The sequence below is a fragment of the Camelus bactrianus genome, chromosome 3 (genome assembly GCF_048773025.1).
Source record: "Camelus bactrianus isolate YW-2024 breed Bactrian camel chromosome 3, ASM4877302v1, whole genome shotgun sequence".
Classification (NCBI taxonomy): domain Eukaryota; kingdom Metazoa; phylum Chordata; class Mammalia; order Artiodactyla; family Camelidae; genus Camelus; species Camelus bactrianus.
This window is the reverse complement of record NC_133541.1, coordinates 139,962,250-139,986,632: the sequence shown is the minus strand read 5'-3', so window position 1 is coordinate 139,986,632 and position 24,383 is coordinate 139,962,250. Positions and strand designations below refer to the sequence as shown.

The 24,383-nt window shown below is 36.3% G+C and overlaps 2 long non-coding RNA genes across 3 annotated transcripts in view; one reads left to right on the top strand and one right to left on the bottom strand.

The window, feature by feature from the left end:
- Positions 1 to 901: 901 nt before the first annotated feature.
- Positions 902 to 24,383, top strand: part of LOC141577169 (uncharacterized) — a 33,141-nt gene continuing 9,659 nt past the window's right edge. Inside the window, exon 1 of the long non-coding RNA XR_012505831.1 lies at positions 902 to 2,795. This is a non-coding gene — a long non-coding RNA (uncharacterized LOC141577169). The remainder of the gene's footprint in view (positions 2,796 to 24,383) is intronic.
- Positions 12,779 to 19,174, bottom strand: LOC141577168 (uncharacterized). 2 transcript variants are annotated; one of them, XR_012505830.1, is made up of 3 exons: positions 16,501 to 19,174; positions 15,109 to 15,216; positions 12,779 to 13,242 (listed from the first exon to the last, which is right to left on the bottom strand). It is a non-coding gene; the product is annotated as an uncharacterized LOC141577168 (long non-coding RNA). The 2 variants fall into 2 exon arrangements; XR_012505829.1 differs by having other exon boundaries at positions 16,574 to 19,172.

Genomic DNA, 24,383 nt, shown 5'->3' with positions numbered 1-24,383 from the left:
ACAGTATTGGGGCTTCAGAGCCAGAATGTAGTAGAAAAGCCTCCCAGTCTCCCAAAAGGTGGGAAAGTGAGCAGTGACACCGGAAAGGCACTCCTCTCTGTGGCCCTTGGCTTTCTCCTTGTTACAGTGGAGAGTGCAGTGTTGCCCCTGACAGCTCACTTTCCTGCTGGGAGGCCTATGCAACAGGTGGAGAGTGCTTGGAAAAGCCCACTTATTCTGAGGAACTGTTATTGCTCCTGGTGGCATTATTATTTTCATGTCACTTGTGAGGTGGGCCCTGAGGGGTCCCTGATCTCGGGGCACAGACACCCACAGAAACTTGGCCCACTATTACTGTTCATTCAACAATGACTTACCGAGCACCTACTGTGTGTCAGTTTCCCAGGGTAGAGCAGTGGTGTTGACAGCAAAAGCCCCTGCCTCACCTCATCTCTGCATCCCAGGTGGGGTCAACAGAGTGGGAGTTAAGGAAGCAGAGGACGTGGCCGAAGCCTTGTGGGAACCCCTGGGTTTTTCTCTGTGCTGAGGGCACTAGCAGCACACCGATTGTGGGACTCAGTACCCGCAGGACCCAGCATGATGGGTAAAGGAGAGGGGCATTTCTAAAAGCCCATCCTCACTAACCCAAGGCTCTGGAGGGCAGCTCCACTCTGCTCAAACCCAGGGGGCATCTTCCACCATCCTGATCACCCTCTGGTATTACTCCCCGCTCAGATGCACTTTTCCCTGTGGCAGCTACACTCAGAATATGTGTTTGTTTCTCTCCTATGTGGTTAAGTGGACTTCAGATACATAACAGTGATGGAGTGGCTAAGCCTCTGGGCAGATTGCTGGGTGACCCGCGGAAATTGCTGCAAATGGTGAGCTCCCTTCTGCCAACCAACGGGCCAGACCCCACCACTCTTCTGTCTGTTCTAGCTCACTTAATCTGCACAGACACTCTGTGCAGGACATTCTGTTATCCCCCATCTCTGCTGACTTTGGGTGGACAAAGCTTGGGTTTGAGAAAGTTGCCAAGGTCACATTGTTGACAAGTGGGGAGCTGGGGATTTGCACCCTGGTCTCAGCAGTCTGGATCATGGAAAGGCCTGGGTGGGGCAGCTTATTGCCAAGGGAATTCCTGCCCAAGCCTCTCCCATGAGAGCCCAGCCAACAGCACATCTAGCAGAGTCAGCATTTCCTGGACCAGATGGACAGAACCTCAAAACTTCTTTGCAAACAGATTGTTTCCATGTTCTTTTTTCAAACACAGAAAGGCCAGAGGCCAGGGAAGGATAAGGCCAAGAGTTATTTCATTGGGGTGAGTGAAGGACAAGTGTGAAGACACACAGCACTCCCAGCAGCCCTCTCGGCAGAGCCTGCCACTGGGTGAGCAGCTACCATGACTACCTACCATAAGCCTGTGAGTTTCATGCCTGTACAATCCTGCCTGTGAGAAGAGCAAAGTGAATCTCAGAGAGGTGTGGGGACACTCCAAAGACAAACAGATAAGGTGGGATCATCACCACCATGCTGTGCTGGGACAGGCAGTCACCTGTCACACTGCTCATGCATGGCCTGCTGGGAGTAGTGAAGGCCTGACAGGAGCACAGGAACACTGTGGTGAAGGTGATATTTCTACCTGGGACAGCTGGTGCCGGGAACTCTAGCTGATTCTTCATTGTGCCTGCTTTGAGTGTCAGCATGATGCAGCCTCATGTAGGGGAAGGGCTGTCTCCTTTCCACACCGGTGCACAAGGAAGAGCATGTACACACTGGCATCACCATAGACCACCGGCAGGATCAGGATCTGGAGCTCAGAGCAGAAACTGCCAACACCTCAGGAACTGGTGCAAGAGGAGGACCTGAGTGCCCCCTGAAACATGTCTAGTTTTAAAAACATACTTAATTAGGGGGAAGTGATAAACAGTTGATCCCTTCAAAATATTCGGTTATCCAAGGAACAACAGCACCTCAGCATTGTAAGAAGATTAAGTCAGTCATCAATAACCATCACTATATGTATGAGAAAACAGTGTTAGGAGATACAAAAGGGTCTCAGGATCATGCAGTTCAGAACTGAGAACCGTCCAAAGCATGTGCTGCATGATAGCCTCTCTAAGCTACCTGAGGCTTGGTCTGCTCCTGATACTGGGCAGATGGTTTTGAGAAAACCACACTCCTCAGGGGACCGCAGGGAGTTGAAAGAGTTGAGTTTGGGTTCCTGATCATCTTCTAAGTTTGGAATTTTGAGATTCTTCTGCACCTGTCTTTCCTCCAGAACAGAATCTGATTCAGGCGGGATTCCAAGGACTGAGGCATGTGCCAGGCAAGTGAGCAGGCATGGCTGAATGAGAGCATCGCCAGTTCCATCAACAAAGAGGCCAGGGCACTGAGATTTCCAGTGATTTAGCATCCTGGCTGGGAGGGGTCATGTGTTCTACAGTGAGTTCTGAGTATCCTGCACCGCCCTCGAGGACCTGCAGGGGGCGCGCGAAGCCAACGTGTCTTAGGTGGCGGTGCGCATACGCAGTCCGCATCAGCAACCAGCGTCTTCTCTGGGGGCGGAGCTTGTTTTCCTCAGGACTGAGCGGGCGGCGCCAGGGAGGCTCCGGCACAGCGCTGCCTGCGTGTTCGCGGGAGAAGGACGCTCCCCGCCCGCTGTCTGAAGATACGCCGGTTTCCCACGGCCTGAGCCCGCTTCCTGCCGGGGTTTGTGTGGACCTGACCGAGCTGGAGCCACGGCCGGCCGGGCAGGATGGGACGGGTGCGCTGGCGGGCCCGCTTCGAATATTCTCCTCGCCCGCCGGGAGCGGGTGAGTGTCCGCGCCCCTGGTCCTCACCGCCCGGGTCCCCCTCCCCCGTGTAATCGGAGGTGTGTACACAAAGGTTCAGGAGCGGGGACGCGGGTGTAATGGGAAAAGGGCTGAGAAAGTACTGAAAGAGTTAAAGAGAAGTGTGTAAAATCACATTATGTTAATTTTTATATTTTAAGTTTGTCAAAGTCAGAGTTTATCATGTTTTTAATTTCTTGTCTTTAAAGGAATGCAATCATTTATTTTATACTTAAAATATGATTCTCAGCTTACCTCGTTTTCAAGTCAAATTACTGCCACGGTTGACATTTTCTCATAATATAGTGACAATCTTAAACATGTGTGAATATAAACTCATTGAAAAAATCTTGCAGCATTCCATGCTGAGTAGTCTTGTTAAAAATAATATCCGGGCCATTACTAAATCATTACAAAAATATAATTTTTTTGAATCACTTTTAGAAGTTCCAGAAACAGTGGTATTTTTAAAACACCAACCACTGCATAGTGCTTAAGACCATTTAAGATGAAATATATTCAAACCTAAAACTTTAGAATACTCAAAAGGCAAGATAATATCTGCTTTTTCATTGCAAATACATGTTTTCTTCATAAGTGCAAAATACGAAAGTATTCAGCTAAATTTTGTATATCTTTATTCAAAAGGTGAAATTAGAATAAAATCTCCTTATTTTTTATTTTAAGGCTAATTCCCATAAAAATTGGTATTTTTATCTGTAGGATCTTAATTGTCCATTCATTTGTTTTTTCTTTTGGTTTCTTTAACAGAGAGTGCATTCTTGTGTCTTTTTAGAGTTTTTAATGCTGCTAACTTATTCCAAGAGACTTTCTGACACTGATAGTAAATAAGGGGAGAGGCCTTATAGTAACTGTGCATCTTTTATGTCAGCACAGTGCGCTTGCTGATATGATTTTACATTAGATTATAATATAATTATTTTATTTGATTTACATATATACTAATACATATTTTATATATGTACACACATATATGAATATCTACTAAATGCCATTAATTTGCATGGGGTGATAGCTGATAACATGTGATCTTTCTGACCACTGGCTATTCTTATGTGTGTCTAACGTACTTCTTAGAACAGATGCTAGAACATCACACCTCTCATTATACAGTATTTTAAAGGTTATATTTTATTTTACTTATTTTTAAACACTTTTTATTAGGTAATAGTCATTTTACAATGTTATGACAAATTCCACTGTAGAGCAAAATTTTTCAGTTATACCTGAACGTTCATATATTCATTGTCACATTTTTTTTTTTTTGCTGTGAGTTACCACAAGATCTTGCATATATTTAAAATTCCACACATGAGTGATCTCATATGGTATTCCTCTTTCTGTTCTGCTCAACCTAGAATAACATTCTCCAGGAGCATCCATGTCTCTGCAAATGGCATTGTTGTCAGTTTTTGTGGCTGAATAGTATCCCATCATATAAATATCCCACGTCTTTATCCAGTCATCTGTTGAAGTACATTTTAGGCTGTTTCCATGTCTTAGCTGTTGTAAACAGTGTAGAGAAATCAGCTGAAAACCTTATGGGGATTCCCTTGTAACTCACTCTTTGTTTTCCTCTTGCTTCCTTTAGGATCATTTCTTTATCCTTGACTCTGGTTAACTTGATTAGGATGTGCCTTGGTGTGGGTCTGTTTGGGTTCTCCCTGTTTGGGACCCTCTAAACCTCATGTGCTTGGATATGATTCCTTCTTTAGGTTTGGGAAGTTTTCAGTCATGAGTCCTTCCCACACCTTTTCAATCCCATTTGTTCTTTTTCCCCTTCTGGAACTCCTATTATGCATAGATTGGCACACTTTATATTACCCCATAGGTCCCGTATATTGTTTTCATTGTTTTTTATTTGTTTTTCTCTCAGCTGTTCTGATTGGGTGCTTTCTGTTGTCCTGTCTTCTAGATCACATATTTGTTCTTCTGTATTTTCTAGTCTGCTTTGCACAGCCTTTAGGTCAGCTCTCATCTCAGCCAATGAGTTTACTAATTCTACTTGGTTCTTCTCTATAGTTTCTATTTCATTTTTGACATATTTTATATCCCTAAACCCTATTTCTTTTAGTTCCTTCAGTACTTTGATCACTCTTTTTTTGAAACCATGATCTAGTAGGCCATCAATGTCTATTTCCTTGATCATGCTTTCAGGGAACTTCTCTTGATCATTTAATTGGGAGTGGTTTCTCTGCTTCTTCATATTGCTCATATCTCTCTGGCACCGTGGCTTAAGGATATCAGTTATGTACTTAACCTGGAGATGGTGTGCCCTTAATGATTTTATTGACAGTTCTTTGTGTCTTTGCCCTGCTTCACGAACTCAGCTTGCTGTTTCATAGGCCTTCTGTTGATGCCCTCATCTGTGCTGCTCTCAGTGGCTGTTGGCTAGCAGATTGTGCCCCCTCCTAACACTAGGTCAGGAGCTGAGCTCTTACCCAGTGGGCGGGCAGGTCACTCCCCCTCCTGATGCCACAGTCAGATGCTGTGCTCAGTGGGAGGCAGGAGGGCAGATCACACCCCATCCCAGCAGCGTGGTCAAGTGCTGTGTTCCTGCCAGGAAGGTGGGTGGCTGCCCACCTGCCCTCTCCTGGTGCTGGTCACTCTGCTGCTCTGTGCAGCTGCCTGCTCTGCCTCAGGTAAGCGGTCTGTAGGTGGGCTCTGGGAAGACCGCGGAACAGCCCCACCTACACTCTGAGCCAAATCTGAGCTCCTTGTTTCCCTTGGCAGCACAAGTTCTCTGAGGTGTCAGGGTAGACAGATCCTCCCTGCCTCGGGCTATAAACAAGTCTCAGTCCTGCCTAGGAGGTTGTGGAGCCCCCACATGCAGTTTCAGGTCTCAGCCCTGCCCCCACCCAGGCACTATGAACAGGAGATGGTAGCTGTGGCTGAGCTTTGCCTCTCTTCTTGCGAGATGTGCCAGTAATGGCACAGGTCTGAGGAGACAAAGGCTACAGCACCCCTCCCCCAGGGCACATGCCTGTTTATAGTTTTGTTTACCTTTTGAGTTAAAATTTACCTGACAATGAAATGTATAAATTAGGCTTCTGAGGTTCATCCTTGTATCAGTAGTTGATTCTTTTTTATTGTTGAATAGTATTCCATTGTTTGAATATACTATCATTTGTTTTATCCATTCTCCTACTGATAAATATTTAGGCTTTGGGTATCTTTTTTTGCAAGCAAACATTTTTTAAAAAATGCAAGTATAATATACATGCTTAAATATGAACACATCTTAAGTATGCAGCTCAGTGATTTTTCACAATGTAAACACATCTATGTAACCTTCATCCAGTCAAGAAACAGAACATTGCTGTTCCACTTTGGATTTCTTCCCAGATACTACGGCACACCTTTGATGGACTCAACATCATATATTCAGCCACCATGGATTGGCTTTTTTGCTTTTGAAATTTTTGGTCCCGTACTTTCCACTCAACATTATGTAAGATTCATCCACTAGTGTTTTCTGTAAACTAGTATATTTATTTTTATTGCTTAAAGTATACAACTTGTATGCATGTGCCACCACTTATGGTTATGTATTTATTGTTTACAGGTGTTTGGGTCATTTTCTATTTGGGGCTATAAGAAAAAGTGATTATGAGAATTTTCTGGATGTCCTTTGGTGCTCAGATGTAGAAGTTTCTGAAGGGTACACACATGGGTTACCCTTGGTAATAGGGGGTGTGTGTGTGTATGTATGTGTATGTGTGTGTGTGTACATATATATACACACATATACATATATAACTTTCATTCAAAAAGCCTATTTCCAAAGTATTTGTAAGAATTTATATTCCCACTTGCCATGTGTAAGAGTCCCCATTGCTTGTTGCCCTCACCAATGCTTCGTATCACTTAACAACTAACTATTCTAGTGGATGTCTAATGGTGTTCCAAGTGTGGTTTTAGTACATATTTCCATTATTATTAAAGAGGTCAGCCTCTTTCCATAGCTTATTTGGATTTTTTTTTTTTTTTGAAGCAAGTGTTCAATTTTTTTGCACATTTTAATATTGAGGTTCTGCTTTTTCTCCACTGGTTTTTGTTCTTTATATGCCCTAGATACAAGTCTTTTTTTGGATATAGGTATAGCAAATATATTTTCCCACCATGTGGCTTAGCTTTTCACTTTCTTAATGGTATCTCTTGATAAAAATAATTTTTAATTTTACTGAAGTCCAACTTAAAATTCTTCTTTTATGTTTAGTGCTGTATCCTGTTTAAGAAATCTTTGCCACTTTAAAGTCATTAAAATATCTCCTACATTATTTTCTAGATGCTTTATTTTTGTGCGGGATTAGGTTATTTATTAATGGAGGTACTGGGAGTTGAACCCAAGACCTTATGCATGCTAAGCACACATTCCACCTGAGCTTTACCCTCCCCCAGATGCTTTGCTTTATGTTTCAAATTTATTAGATTTATACTCTATCTAAAATTACTGTTCATGTATGGTACAGGGTTTAATTCAATACTGTTCCATTTGTCTATATGTCTAACTTTAGGTAGTTATCACATAGACTTAATATTGTTTTATAATAAGTACTTTAAGATTGTTCTTTAATATCATCTTGGCTATTGTTGGCCCTTCACGCTTCTCTATGTATTTAGAATCAGCTTGTCAAGTTCTACAAAAAAACAGTAACAACAATTAACTTTTGGGGATTTTGATGTGCACATATAAATCTTCGGATCAGTTGAAGGGGAACTGACATCTTTAAAATGTCGAGCCCTCCAATCCATAAATTTGGATTATCTCCGTTATTTTTATCACTGCTGTAACAAATTATCACAAATTTTGCAGCTTAAAGCAACACAAACTTATTATTTTATGGTTCTGTAGGTCAAGTCAGGAACAGGTATCACTTGGCTGAAAGTCAAGATGTCAGCAGCGCTATGCCCTTCTGTGGGTCAAAGGAAGAATATATTTCCTTGTCTTTTCCAGCTTCTAGAGTTCACCCACACTTCTTTACCCATGGCCCTTCCTCTATCTTCAAATCTAAAAGCTTTACAGCTTTCTAATCCTTCTTCCAAAGTCATATCTTTCTGACCAGAGCTGGGAAAGCTTTTCAATTTTTAAGGAATCCTGTTGTTAGACTAGGCCCATGTAGATAATCCAGGATAATCTCCCTGTCTCAGAGTCCTTAACCTGATACATCTACAAAATCCCCTTTGCCATGTAAAATAACATATTCACAGATTTCAGGATTAGAGCATGCATATAGTTAGGGGTCAGTGTGGTGCACTATTCTGTTTATCAAACTGTTTAACATTTGACGCTTTCTGACAAACGTACAAGATAGAAGATCCTGATCATGTTTAGAATGCTTCCTCTGCAAAATATTGGGCACTGAGTTTATTTGAAAGGACTGAAAATAATACTACCACAGGAATGGTTTCCTAATTCTACTGACATTTACTTACTTTATACTTAAATACGCAAAATGGTCAGCCAGGAGTGGGATCTTTGCAAATAAAATAAAAGTATAATTCAAGCATTTATCACTGAATTTACTAGCTAATTCTATTTTAGAAACAGACAGAAAATAAAACAGTTTAGAGTAAGTCTGCTTACTTATATATTAAGTGAAAATAAAGATTTAAAAGCATGTCTGAATATGGGATAAAGTGAGCATCATAAAATGTAATGTTAATATTTAGTACCTGCAAATCTCAAACTCCCAATTTAAAAACAAGTTCATACTGTATAGCACAGGGAATTATATCCAATACGGTTTTGTAGTAACTTATGGTGAAAAAGAGTATGAAAATGAATAAATGTAAGTTCATGTATGACTGAAGCATTGTGCTGTACACCAGAAATTGACACAACATTTTAAACTGACTATATATATATATATATATATATATATATATATATATATATATATATATATATGAAAGGACTATATATTCCAGGAAAAAAATTAGATTGATAACCAACAAAAAATCTGTCAGTAATATAATGCTAGAAACACTGAGACACAAAACAAAATCTCAGGCATACACCTGTTTATAGAGTCATAGAAAAAATAGTGCCTATGCAAGTCCCTGATATGTATGAGAAATTAGGAAAGGCAATATAAAAGTTCAAAATGCTTTGCTATGTAAGAGTTTCAAGATGACTCAGACATAAACTTAAGTGGTCAAAATGTTTATATAATTAATGATAACTTAAAGTAATTGAGGACATCATTTTGAATGAGATAAAGATAGCTGCTCAATTTTCATATTACTAAGGAAGTCATTTCTGTTTGCAGTATGTTCATATTATTTTTATATGTACTTATATTTTATAAAGACATCAACTTAGATCCTGGCTGATAACTGACAGTGGAGCAACTGATTGATATAAATGGGTATCATAGGCTTATCAGATTTCATATGCTTTAAATATACATTAATTATTAGCTGTCAGGAAGAGTTCAATTTTCATTTATTCTAACATAGCTGTGTCACAGGCAAGTTACTCTGTATTTACAATGGAGGATCATGATAGATATAAAGATATCAAGCCTTATTGATCTTCATAGGGGTGCTTTTATAAGAAAAGGAGAATAAAATAGGAAAAATCTAAAATACTCCTTTTTTTACAGTGTTCTAACAGTTTTATCTTGATTTTTATTTTTTTACTGAGTTATAGTCCGTTTACAATGTTGTGTCAATTTCTGGTGTACAGCACAATTTTTCAGTCTTTTATGAATATACGTATATTTGTTTTCATATTTTTTCACCATGAGCTACTACAAAATCTTGAATATATTTCCCTGTGCTATACAGTATAAACTTGTTTATCTATTCTATATATACTGTGAGTATTTACAAATCTTGAACTTCCAGTCTGTCCCTACTCACACACCTCCCCCCTGTAAAATACTATTAAATCAACATATATTTATGAATAACTATGAAAAATGGGAAACTGTAAGTTGTTTCTTTAAATTGGAGCAAAGAGAACTCCTTTAACTGGGAAAATAGTTAAAATCTGGCAAGTTTTATAATTTCATGTTCACCCCTGACAGCTTTTCTTTCCTCCTTTCTCCTTCAAACTTTTTTGGGCCTTCTAAAGGATAAATTAAAAAAAAGAAAAAAAAAAGATAATTAAGAAACAGCTTTGCATCTAAAATAACCTCCTAACTGGAAAGATTGTATACTTTGTGAAAAATTTACAGCTGCCGACTTATGATCTATGTCTCTGTCCACACTGCCTTACTTGTTAGGAAGGGTCTTAAAAAAAAAAAGTAAAGAAAAATAGTAAATTATAATGGCTTTTACATTTTAAATTCTTTTCTATGAGTTTACAATCTGCTCTATCATGAGTTATTAAGATAAACATTATCAGCTATACTCTACTTTCCTATCATGCATATTGTGACTCTGAGAAGCACGCACGCTCTAACTTACAATCTGCAGGTGGTGTACAGGTTAATGCAGTTCTTTTGACAATATATGGTTTTGTAGTCTAGTTGTCAAACTACTACATAATGGAAAAGATGTAGAACTACTGGTACCACTGCCCTCGGTCTCTGTCACTTACCTTAAACATACCTGGAAAAGTAGATTCAAAAACTCATTGGCAAGAACATTTTTCACACTCCAGATCTGATATTCCTCTAGAGTTAAGATGGCCATTCTGAAAGAGAAACAATGTTTAAGAATATCTTAAATCTTCATTTTCTTATATTATTTGAATAAAATCTGTTTTATTAAACTTGCAACGGTCATTTGTCTGAAAGAAAACTAATGATTTAATGTAGATGCTATGTGTTCATCTAAAAGTAGGCCAGCAAAAATAAGTTCAAAAGTAACCAAACTCTGAAGTAGTGAGTCATAACGTGGGCAATTTATCACCAAAAATCTTCCTCCAGTAAGACCTGGGAAATAACTCACAGTATCTTCTGGTTCAAGGTGAAGTTTACTAACAGAACCAACAAAAGGTTCTGGGTAGAGAAAAAGGACTATTTACTAACTTTGAAATCATCTTTCCAAACTCTCTGGATTATGCACATTGACCCTAATAATTTTCTAAGATCTTCTTTAAAACACATGGCAATATCATTAGACTTCTTAAGAGATTTAAAAGAACTAAATATATATAATAAATGAGTATCTATATTAACATTTCCTCAAAATAAAATTTAGCATTACTTTCACAAGTTGAGTAAAGTGGTATTTTTTGTTTTTGGTGTCATAGTGTACCAAAAATTACATTTATGTACAGTAGACATATTTCTTGGGAGGCAAAAATATAACCAAATGCTTCTTACTTCATGTTTTGAACAATCACCTTAACAATCCTAGATGAATAATAATGTTCTTAGCTTTTATTACTTAATTATATTATTATTATCTAACGTTTTATTATTTAATGATACTTAGTAATATTTATTATTAATCATATTCATGTATTCATTCAATATATAATACCATTTATTATAAGAAAAGATTTTAAAGCACTGTGGTGGTAATTATTGACTTTCAGGATGCAACTTCCATTAAAGTATATTAATACCAATGTAATGATACAAAATAATGGGTAATATTGTCACAGTTTAGTCACCAGTGACTATGGGTAATAGGTTTGTTTGAAAGGTCCAAATTCTATTCTAAATTTTTACCATTTCATTGTTATGGTTACACGGAGATGGAGCAGCTAAATGATCTTTTTTTTAATGTTCAAAGTACAGCCATAAGAAGAAGCTCAGTCTTACATAAAAATAGACAGCAATGATAACCCCATACTTATCAAACACCCAGAAAAAAGGCAATGGAAATTGTATCTCTACATAGGTATTTCCTAAAAGAAACTTTCCTATGTTTCTGTTTTCATATATACCAAATAGAAATGGCTACCTTACTTTGGGCAGAAAAGTAAATGAAGACGGTTATCTGAATTGCCAAAGATCAAGCCCTGAAAATTAATTTCTACTATTTATTTCTTTTGAGTGTCAGTTAATAAGACTATGATGATTTCTTCTGGATTTGTGATTAAAAAAAAATGTTACTTATTTTTCTATGCCTGTATAAGAATACTATGGTCTACATCCTACCATCTACTACTTGGTACATGTCAAGATTTGAATAGAAAGGGTCAAATTAAGTCATATGTGTCTCACATATATGGATTATCTTCAGTTTCACAGGGATACATAGACATTAAGGCAAACCTATTATAATATCTTCAATAAATGTTGTGAAACTGAAAAAGTTCAAGGCCTTATTCTTTGTAAAGTACATGCTTGTTTCTGCTATTATACACTTATTCTGGCTGCTATTAAAGAACTTAGGACAGACCCTCACCAATATTATTGAAAAAAAATTTTTAAAATATATACACCACCCAGATTGAGATAAAAAATAATTTCCATCATCCCAGATATCCTATGGTCCTTCCCAGTTAAATCACCCATCTCCTAAATCACTATTGTAACACTTATTAACATTAGTTCTGTCTCTGTTCTAGAACTTCATATAAATTGAATTGTACAATGTGTTCTTTTATTCTGTGGCTTCTTTTGCTCAACATAAGCTTTGTTTTACCATAATGTATTAAAATGGGAGAAGTAAAGATTATAAATTACAGATGGCAAGGTCTGTCTCTACTTAATTTTTATAAAATGCCTAGCTTATAAAATATAATGTTTTTATGTAAATAACACTTAATGGAGTTGTTTAAAGGTGGAATGGGCTTTCCTTAGGGACAACTTGGAGGTATTGTAACCACAGGTCCAAATAAGCATTTAGCAGGGATGATGTAGAAGAGATTCAATTATGTATATGTAAGGTATGTATACCAATTCAGAATATAATGTATTTTTAGAAAAGAACAAATTAGTCTCTGCTAGACTCACCTTTGTGGTGTCATGTGCATTCTATCTGTCTTCTACAATGTTGGATACATCCACATGTAATTCCTTTAAACCCAGAAACCCAAGTCAGTAGTTAGGAAAGAGAAGGTATCGTTTTTATTAGCCAGTAGCTGAAGTATAAAGTATTTTGTCAAGTTTTTTTTTTTAATTACAGAAATAGATTGTTTACCTTAACGATTATACAATTTTCCAGTGGTTTCATTTTTTTTTACATAATACATTCAGTTTATTAAATTTTCTAAGGCAAATTCTCTTCCTAATTTTGCATCTTTGGCTATGAATATTTTGAGTAGCATAATATAGAACCTGGAAGTAGTAAGAAATCTTTTTCTCAACCTCTTTTAAAAAATTCTTCACTCTATGTTCCTGTTGGAAGTTTACATGCAAGAAGATGTATACAATCAGACTTTACCAGGGTATCATCGGTGCAGTTGTCCTTCCAGACCTCTAAATGTGCAACCACGTGTCTCTCAGTTCAACCCTAGAAAGAACTCCGTCACCGTCAACATCAAATACCTTGAAGCAAACTAAAGAAAAGAAACTCTTATGGAGGGAAATTACTTTCATATTCTGAAGTATAATACATTTTATTACAAGCTGCCCTAGTAAAATTACTTAGTTCCTCAAACAACTACATTCTGGATTAAGTTCTTATTTGGAGGACACTGTGTCCTTAAAGTCCTTTGAACTTGTAGGCATTCCTGTACACTTCACAAGTCTCTCTCCTTATATCATTAGCCAGCTTAGAGAACTCTATCCTTCACTTAAATCTAAAGTTAAATTTCTTGCAATCTGAAAAAGGGCCAAGTTACTATACAATATCTCACAGATTTTGAGAAGGTAATTCAAGCTTTTAAATTAATTTCTTATATTTAAAACTGATCACTTCACAGTTGATTCTTACAATGTGGAAAATATTCCATCTACATTAAGAATCAACAAAAAGCTGGTACAGTCAGCCCCCTGTATCCATTGGTTCTGCATTCACAGGTATAAACAGTAGATCAAAAAAATATATATATATAAAATATATATATATATAACTTTCCCAGAAAGTTCTCAAAAGCAAAACTTGAATTTGCTATTCACTGACAACTATTTACATATCATTTACATTTTATTTACAAACAATTACATTATATTAGGTATTACAAGTAACCTAGAGATGATTTAAAGTATACAGGAGGATGTGCATAGGTTATATGCAAATACTATGCCATTTTACATAAGGACTTGAACATCCATGTATTTGGTATCTGAGGGGGTGTCAGAACCAATACTCAGCAGATAATGAGAGATGACTGTATAAAGATTTTGCCTCTCCAATGTAATTAATGTGCACCCAATATTTTTGCCTAAGAACAATTTGAAATATTCAATGAAGTTTATATACAACAAGCTGAAAATCCGAAATATCAGCACTTTGCTAATTAACATCAATATCAGCAAAATTGCTAGTTAGTCTAGTTGGTTAACTTCCACTAGTCCACTGGCAAAAAATAAATTTAAAGAAAAATTTAAGACAATAATTAACCTAAATTGAGGAACAAAGGCTTCAGCCTCTTTACTAACAGAACTTTAATGTGAACAAATAATCTATCAGAAAGCCAGGTTAGAGTAATGGTATTCTATCAGGGAAGATAAAAAAAATCTAAATTTTTAAGATTAAATAATTATCTACTTCACACACCAGTGTAATAATTATGCTATTAAATTAACACAGTGCATCACAGTACAACATTACTAAAGAATATTGAACTATTAAGTATCATACCCAAAATATGCTGTATTTGTGAAGATGTATTTTAGAAAGATGCAGTGATAATGACCCTAGTGAATATATAAGAATTAGGTTCCAATTAAATGTAAACTGCTGCATTTTCCTAACCAAATATGGTTAAGATTTATTAATGTAATATGCTTATAAATTATGCTATAATATTTTAGCTAGGTTTAAAAGATAAATTTAGTATTTAATAAAATTGTTTTATCATAAATTTAATTTTGCTAATAAAATATCAATATACACAGTGATAGAAAATAAGTTGGAATTCAAGTTAAGCAAGACAAATTTTCTATATAGACTACCAGAAAATAATTTCTATATGCTTAACATTTTAAAACACATCATGACTGATGTAGTTCATTTGTCATGAATTGTACATTCATCTGGAAATTCAACCATTATTAATAACAAAGATCTTAAATTACTCCACAGTAAAAAAGAATAGATGATTTAACCTTTACACTGACCTCAGTAAAACCTCAGCAAGAGACTGCTATTTGCCAAAGGGATGAAAATTCAAGCTTTAATCAGATGATTTTTTACATGAATGGATGCTAATTTATTTCTCTGTATAGCTTCCAAATTTTGTGATGTTTAACACACTTACATTTCTGTCTTTCAGCCAGAGGTCCTCTGCAACAAGCTGATAACCCACAGAATATCTCCTTAAAATCTATGTGGCTGTCATGATTTTCACCAAAATCATTAAATAAACCTGTAAAATAGGAACACAGAATAAATCACAGCCAACAAACTTCCTGTTAATAATGATATGCTTATGAAAGGAGGCATGACTTACATAAGCTGACGTAGTTTTTAAAAGTTATCAGTAGTTTCCACTGTCTTAGGAAGTTTTTTTTTTCCCCCCTGGCATAATTATAACCAAAATTTAACTTCTTAGAAGAAAATACTATCATTTAGTGTTTGGTTTTGTCTGCCTACCTGTCTCTATCTTATATTAATTCCAAAAGTCAAAAGTGATTGTAGAATGTAAAATTAAAAATATATTTCAAAAATTTAACTGGAAAAAAGCCAGAGACCACAATTATCCTAATATGGAAAGACTAAGAAGAAAAAGGAAAAAAGAAGAAGAAAAGTTGAACTCTATCAAAGATATACTGTGTTGTTATTAACAAGCTTCATACAGCTCCTTCATGAAGCAAAGAAAACTAACACACTATATTATAAGAGAAAGAAATTCTGTACTGCAGTCTTCATTGTGCCACTTAATCTGTATAAATAAATATATTAAATTTCAGAAATAAAGGGCAATTTATTATCTAATCCTGTGGTTTTTAAACTTTTCATAAAAAATAAATGGAATCATTTTGTTTTCAAATGAAATGATTTCTCAATCTCTAATTCTAAAAAGGTAAAAAAAATACTGCACTGCTGAATGCACAGTGGAAGCCCTGTCTGTTCTAGCTCCCCTAACAAATATTTCTAAAACTTACTAGAAACCTGAAGAATACAGACTGTCTATTTCAAGACTCTAATTCTGTGCCCTCAAAGAGCAGAAAATTGAAGCTAAGAAGTAATTAAATGACTTGCTAAAAGTAAGAAATTTTTTTAAAGAGGTCTGAATCAGAAGCAGAACCCAAGCTTTCAGATTTCCAATACAGTTTTTGTGATTATCACCCACAACTACTCTTTGTAAACCTCATTTAATATATATATATATATAGTAGTGAAAATTTTAGAGCTAAGTGAGGACCTTAGAGATGGTCTAGTCCAGTGGTTTCTTAATTTTTCAAAGTTGGGGGAAGGATACAGCAGTGGAACCTTCTTCTATATAAAAGATATACAATAGACACTCCTCAGCTGAGGAAGAGGTGGGGTCATGTGTGGAAGCTAGAGCTTTGCCTATTCAGTGTCCACCACCCTGACCCTGCACCAGATGCTGAGGCACCGCACTGGAGCACAGTTTCATAATGATCGTCTTGGTCAAACTGATTTTATATATGAGAATATTCAGGTGCAGAAAGGTAAACCGACTTACGCAAGGCTCCAAAGGTGGAACAAGGCTCACGTGTTTAGAAAAGAACATTTGTAGAAAATAGAAGGATTCCCACCTTCAGTCAGGGATGGACGAATTGGTGGTGAAGCCAATGGGCCAAATGTCTCTAAATCAAATCATCCAGTTCGGGATTGAGCCCTCAGCAGCCAATAGCATTTCTCCAGATGAATGATGTCTGATTCTTGCACTAACAATCAAATCAAACAAGATTATAAAATCTCACTCTTCTCTTCTGGACAATTAATTAGTTCATCCTGATAATGTAACTTCTAAAGATACAATTTAACTTCCCAGTTAAACTGTTAAAAACCTACCTAAAACAAAAACTCTGAAAGACAAATATATTGTATCTAAAGTGGCATGTAAATTAAATTCAAATTAACATAAAAGAGGCTTTAAAATGGGAAAAAAATTTGCAATTTCCCATTAAGCAGGCTGTTTAATTCCATCATGTAAAATAATAAACTAAGATATTTATTTTTTGCTTCCCACACTTTTATCTGTATTCACTTTGGTGATTTTAATCTCTATCTTGGATTTGAAAATTCTTGATCATAGTCTCTCCTGGCTACACAGGTAACACACTAATAGCCGAATCTATGTTTGAGTTATCCTGTCACTATGGTAACCACTTACACATTTAATACTTATTAAATAAATGTACAAATGGGATAGACCTAAGCTTCTTCTTGGCCGTAAAATTCTTACTACCCCTCCTATAAAGGCAAGAGCCTCCTCTGTAGGACAGAGTGTAAATGTATCTCCTGAGAAGGATTCCCCAACAAGGGCTGTCTTTACAGCATGCTTTTAGATAAGATGTTTTTGTGGGACATTTCAATAAAAGGATCAAGGACCTAAGCTTCCCAGTATGGTGGGAGTTGTGATGGGCATGGGAGGATGCTCACTTGGGAGGATGAGATGTTAAAGACACTAACAGTGAAAAGGACAGGGCAAGATGAAGGGCGATTGGGAAACAGGACCACAGAGATGTGACATCTACTTCACACTGTCATCTAAGTGATACCTACTTGAAAGAAACATTTCTAAAGTTAAATTCTATAATGGGGGTTATTTAAATGAAGCACACATATACTCAATGAGTAGATCACATAATTTTTAGAGATTCAGAGTACTTTTTACATCAATAACTAGTATTTATAAATTCCTGTGTGCTAAATAAGTATATGGAATTATTTTCATTTTGCTTTTAGACTTACTACAGCTTAACCTTTTCACTGCACTGATACAGAGTAATTTTTCTAATGAATAAAAATGATAATATACAACCTTGTTAAAGATTCTTTAATTTCTCCATCACCAGATTTATGAACATTTAGGCCTATTTGTCAGGCCCCATTTCTTACCAGCTTTTTCACCAACACCTTAAATTTAGGTTATATTGCATTACCCAGAGGTCGGGAAATGTTCTTTCGCACATCCATGTCTTTATTAGGTCCTGTGTCCTCTGAGGAGAAACATTCTCCCCAATTTCACATCCTTCCATTTTACAGCCTAACCACTAATCCTTCTGTGAACACCTTCTAATGCTTTCCAACCTCACCAGCTACACCAGGGTTTTAACTTCTCTCTTCCGCAACTGTCCTCCACTGTATATAGTATCCAATATTCAAGTGAAGTATGAGTCCTCGTTTACAGGTCTGTGGCCTCCCTAGATTATAAAGTATTTGGATTCAGAAACCTTGTACTTTTATCACTGTAGCAGCTAGAATTCATTTCATAGGACCTGATACATAGTAACCACCCAATAAATACTTGCTGAATGAATGAATGAATGAATGAATGAATAGCCAAGGCAATCTTCACAGCCAAGGCTTCCCCATTCTAGCTCAGTATTCTTTCTTTTTTCTTTTTTTTAGGTTTAAAGTTTTAACATTTTTTATTGATTTATAATCATTTTACAATGTTGTGTCAAATTCCAGTGTTCAGCACAATTTTTCAGTTATTCATGGACATATACACACTCATAGTCACATTTTTTTCTGAGTTATCATAACATTTTGCGTATATTTCCCTGTGCTATACTGTGTAGTCTATTCTACAATTTTGAAATCCCAGTCTATCCCGTCCCACCCTCCACCCCCCTGGTAACCACAAGTCTGTATTCTCTGTCTGTGAGTCTATTTCTGTCCTTTATTTACGCTTTGTTTTTGTTTGTTTGTTTGTTTTTGTTTTTGTTTTTTAGATTCCACATATGAGCGATCTCATATGGTATTTTTCTTTCTCTTTCTGTCTTACTTCACTTAGAATGACATTCTCCAGGAGCATCAATGTTGCTGCAAATGGCATTATGTTGTCGGTTTTTATGGCTGAGTAGTATTCCATTGTATAAATATACCACCTCTTCTTTATCCAGTCACCTGTTGATGGACATTTAGGCTGTTTCCATGTTTTGGCTATTGTAAATAGTGCTGCTATGAAGATTGGGGTGCAGGTGTCATCCTGAAGTTGATTTCCTTCTGGATACAAGCCCAAGAGTGGGATTCCTGGGTCATATGGTAAGTCTATTCCTAGTCTTTTGAGGAATCTCCACACTGTTTTCCATAGTGGCTGCACCAAACTGCATTCCCACCAGCAGTGTAGGAGGGTTCCCCTTCCTCCACAGCCTCTCCAGCATTTGTCATTTGTGGATTTTTGAATGACGGCCATTCTGACTGGTGTGAGGTGAGACCTCATTGTAGTTTTGATTTGCATTTCTCTGATAATTAGTGATATTGAGCATTTTTTCATGTGCTTTTTGATCATTTGTATGTCTTCCTTGGAGAATTGTTTGTTTAGGTATTCTGCCCATTTTTGGATTGGGTTGTTTATTTTTTTCTTATTGAGTAGTATGGGCTGCTTATATATTCTGGAGATCAAGCCTTTGTCGGTTTCACTTGCAAAAATTTTCTCCCATTCCTTAGGTTTTCTTCTTTTATTTCTGGTTTCCTTTGCTGTGCAGAAGCTTGTAAGTTTCATTAGGTCCCATTTGTTTATTCTTCCTTTTATTTCTTCTAGGAGAAAAGTTTTAAATGTATGTGAGATAATGTTTTGCCTATGTTTTCCTCTAGGTGGTTTATTGTATCTTGTCTTATGTTTAAGTCTTTAATCCATTTTGAGTTGATTTTTGTATATGGTGTAAGGGAGTGTTCTAGCCTCATTGTTTTACATGCTGCTGTCCAGTTTTCCCAACCCCATTTGCTGAAGAGACTGTGTTTATTCCAATGTATATTCTTGCCTCCTTTGTCAAAGATGAGTTGACCAAAAGTTTGTGGGTTCATTTCTGGGCTCTCTATTCTGTTCCATTGGTCTATATGTCTGTTTTGGTACCAATACCATGCTTTCTTGATGACTGTAGCTGTATAGTATTGTCTGAAGTCTGGGAGAGTTATTCCTCCAGCCTCTTTCTTTCTCTTCAGTAATGCTTTGGCATTTCTAGGTCTTTGATGGTTCCATATGAATTTTATTATGATTTTTTCTAGTTCTGTGAAATATGTCCTGGGTAATTGGATAGGGATTGCATTAAATCTGTAGATTGCCTTGGGCAGTGTGACCATTTTAACAATATTGATTCTTCCAATCCAAGAGCATGGAATATCTTTCCATTTTTTAAAGCCTTCTTTAATTTCCTTCATCAAAGGTTTATAGTTTTCTGTGTATAATTCTTTCACCTCCTTGTTTAGATTTATTCCCAGATATTTTATTACTTTGGGTGATATTTGAAAGGGGATTGTTTCTTTACTTTCTTCTTCTGTTGTTTTATTGTTAGTGTAAAGGAATGAAACTGATTTTTGAACGTTAATTTTGTAACCTGCTACCTTGCTGAATTCTTCAATCAGCTCTAGTAGCTTTTGTGTGGACCTTTTAGGGTTTTCTATATATAGTAACATGTCATCAGCATATAATGACACTTTTACCTCTTCTTTTCCAATTTGGATCCCTTTTATTTCTTTCTCTTACCTGACTGCTGTGGCTAGGAATTCCAGGACTATGTTGAATAGGAGTGGTGATAGTGGGCATCCCTGTATTGTCCCAGATTTTAGTGGGAAGCTTTTGAGTTTTTCACCGTTGAGTACTATGCTGGCTGTAGGTTTGTCATATATAGCTTTTATTATGTTGAGATATGTTCCCTCTATACCCACTTTGGCAAGAGTTTTTATCATAAATGGGTGTTGAATTTTATCAAATGCTTTTTCTGCATCAATTGAGATGATCATGTGGTTTTTGTCCTTTCTCTTGTTGATCTTATGTATTACACTGATTGATTTGCGTATGTTGAACCAGCCTTGTGTCCCTGGGATGAACCCCACTTGGTCATGATGTATAATCTTTTTTATGTGTTGTTGGATTCTATTTGCTAGAATTTTGGTGAGGATTTTGGCGGCTATGTTCATCAGTGATATTGGCCTATAATTCTCTTTTTTTTTTGTAGTGTCTTTGCCTGGTTTTGGTATCAGGGTGATGGTGGCTTCATAGAATGAGTTTGGGAGTATTCCCTCCTTTTCAATCGTCTGGAAGAGTTTGAGAAGGACTGGTATGAGTTCTTCTTTGTATGTTTGGTAGAATTCCCCGGTGAAGCCGTCCGGTCCTGGACTTTTATTTGTAGGAAGGTTTTTAATTGCTATTTCTATTTCCTTTCTACTGATCGGATTGTTCAACTGTTCAGATTCTTCTTGATTCAGTTTTGGTAGACAGTATGTTTCCAGAAACTTGTCCATCTCCTCTAGGTTATCCAGTTTGATTCCATATAGTTTTTCATAATATTCTCGTATGATATTCTGTATTTCTATTTTGTTTGCTGTAATTTCTCCATTTTCCTTTCTTATTTTGCTAATTTGTGCTCTGTCTTTTTTATTCTTTGTGAGTTTGGCCAGATGTTTTTCGATTTTATTTACTTTTTCAAAAAGCAGCTTTTGGTTTGGTTGATTTTTTCTGTGGTCTTGTTAAACTCTATTGTATTTAATTCCTCTCTGATCTTTATTATTTCCTTCCTTCTGCTGCTTTTTGGGCTTTTTGTTCTTCTTTTTCTAATTCATTCAGGTGGCGGGTTAAATTGTTTATTTGAGATTGTTCTTCTTTTTTGAGGAAGGCCTGTATCGCTATAAACTTCCCTCTTAGCACTGGTCTTTGCTGTGTCCCATAGGTTTTGAGTGGTTGTGCTTTCATTATCATTTGTCTCAAGGTATTTTTTAATTTCAGCTTTGATTTCCTCATTGATCCATTGTTTTTTCAATAACATATTGTTTAATCTCCATGCTTTCCTTTTTTTCTCCTTTGTTTCTCTGTTGTTGATTTCCAGTTTCATGGCATTGTGGTCAGTAAAGATGCTTGAGATAATTTCTATCTTCTTAAAATTGTTGAGGTTTCTTTTGTGCCCAAGTACATGATCGATCCTGGAAAATATTCCATGTGCACTTGAAAAGAATGTATATCCTATTTTTGGGGGGTGTAATGCTCTGAAATTATCCACCAAATCTAGTTTTTCTATTGTAGTATTTAATTTCTCTGTTGCCTTGTTTATTTTCTGTCTGGAAGATCTGTCTAGTGATGTTAATGCAGGGTTAAAATCTTCAACTACGATTGTATTCCCATCAATATCCCCCTTTATCTCTGTTAGTAATTCTTGTATTTACTTAGGTGCTTCTATATTGGGTGCGTATATATTAACGAGTGTAATATCCTCATCTTGTATCACTCCTTTAATCATTATAAAATGTCCTTCTTTATCTTTCTTTATGGCCTTTGTTTTAAAGTCTATTTTGTCTGAAATCAGTACTGCAACACCTGCTTTTCTGGCTTTTCCATTTGCATGGAATAACCTGTTCCATCCTTTCACTCTCAATCTATATGTGTCGTTCTCCCTAAAGTGGGTCTCTTGTATGCAGCATATTGAAGGTTCTTGCTTTATTATCCAGTCTGCCACTCTGTGTCTTTTGACTGGAGCATTTAGTCCATTAACATTTACAGTAATTAATGATAGATGTGTGTTTATTGCCACTTTGAACTTATATTTGCAGTTGAATTGGTATATCCTCTTTGTTCCTTTCTTCTTCCTTTTGTGGTTTGGTAATTTTCCTTTGTATTATCATGGATTTTATTTAATTTTTGTGACTCCTTTGTAAATTTTTGGCTTGTGGTTACCCTTTTTTGTAAATCTGTCAACCCATTACTATAACTGTTTTTATTAAACTGATAGTAACATGATCTCAAACCCATCCTACTGTTAAAAAAATTTTAAAAAGAAAGAAAAATATTTTCCATATTTCCCTGCCTCCCTCTCCCACTCTCAGTGATTTGTATGTCTTCTTTTATAATTTCATGTTTACTTTATTTGTAATTCATGAGTTATCACCTTTCCAGTTGTGTGTTTCTCATTTCTGTAGCATCCTGCTGCTTTTCTATTTAGAATAGCCCTTTCAATATTTCTTTTAGCATGGGTTTAGTGTTGCTAAACTCCTGCAGCTTTTTTTTTTTTTTTTTTTTTTTTTTTTGTCTGTGAAACTCTTTATTTCTCCTTCTATCCTCAAGGATAGCTTTGCTGGATAAAGGACCCTAGGCTGGATCTTTTTTTCATTCAGGGCTTTGAATATATCTTGCCACTCCCTTCTGGCCTGTAGTGTTTGTGTAGAGAAATCAGCTGAGAGCCTTATGGGGGTTCCCTTGTAACTTACTCTTTGCTTTTCTCTTGCTGCCTTTAGAATCATTTCTTTAACCTTGACCATGGCCATCTTGATTATGATATGTCTTGGTGTGGGTCTATTTGGGTTCTTCCTGTTTGGGACCCTCTGAGCTTCCTGTACTTGGATATCTGATTCCTTCTTTAAGTTTGGGAAGTTTTCAGTCATGATTTCTTCAAAAACCTTTTCAATCCTCTTTGATCTTTCTTCTCCTTCTGGGAACCCTATTATGCAAAGATTGGGAAGCTTTATATTATCCCATAGGTCCCTTATGCTATTTTCATTATTTTTTATTTGCTTCTCTTGTAGTTTTTCTGAATGGGTGCTTTCTATTGCCCTGTCTTCTAGATCACTAATTCGTTCCTCTGCATTATCTAGTCGGCTTTGCACAGCTATTAGATCATTCCTCATCTCTGTCAATGAGTTTAACCATTCTACTTGGCTCTTCTTTATAGCTTCAATTTCATTTTTGACATATTTTATATCTCTAAACACTATCTCTTTTAATTCCTTCAGCAATTCGATCACTCGTTTTTTGAAATTTTGATCCAGTAGGCTATCAATGTCTATTTTGTTGATCTTTCTTTCAGGGGATTTCTCTTGTTCTTTTAATTGGGAAAGGTTTTTCTGCTTCTTCATCTTGCTCATACCTCTTTGGCACTGTGGTTTATGGAGTATCAGTTGTTTATTTTGGTCCTTAAGCATTTTATCTATCTGATGCCTATTTAGGAATAGAACTTAGGAAAAAAAGAAAAAAAAATAAGAGAGAGAGAGAAAGAATTTTAAAAGAAGGGAGAAATAGGGTTTGAAAACAGTGTATAATGAATAATAGAAGAGTGAGTTGAAGCAGAGTATTAATCGGGTTGATACGTCCTTTTGAAACCTTTACAAAAAAAGGGGGGGGGAGATGAATAGACGTATTTGAGACCTGTGTCTAATCAATAGCAGGACATCAAAACCCAAGAGAAATAGAAATGAATTAAGAAGTAAAGATTAAGAGATTAATAGATAATAGAACAGGTAAAAAAAGATTTAAAAAAAAAGGGGGGGTTTTGTCGGTGTTCTCCTGGAGTCTGTGTGCTTTTAATATGAAGTCTTTCTGTCTTCGTCCTGTTTTGGAAGCTCAGCTTGCTGTTTTCAGAGGCCCTCCATTGGCGCCTACTTCTGTGCTGCTCCCAGCACCTGTCGGCA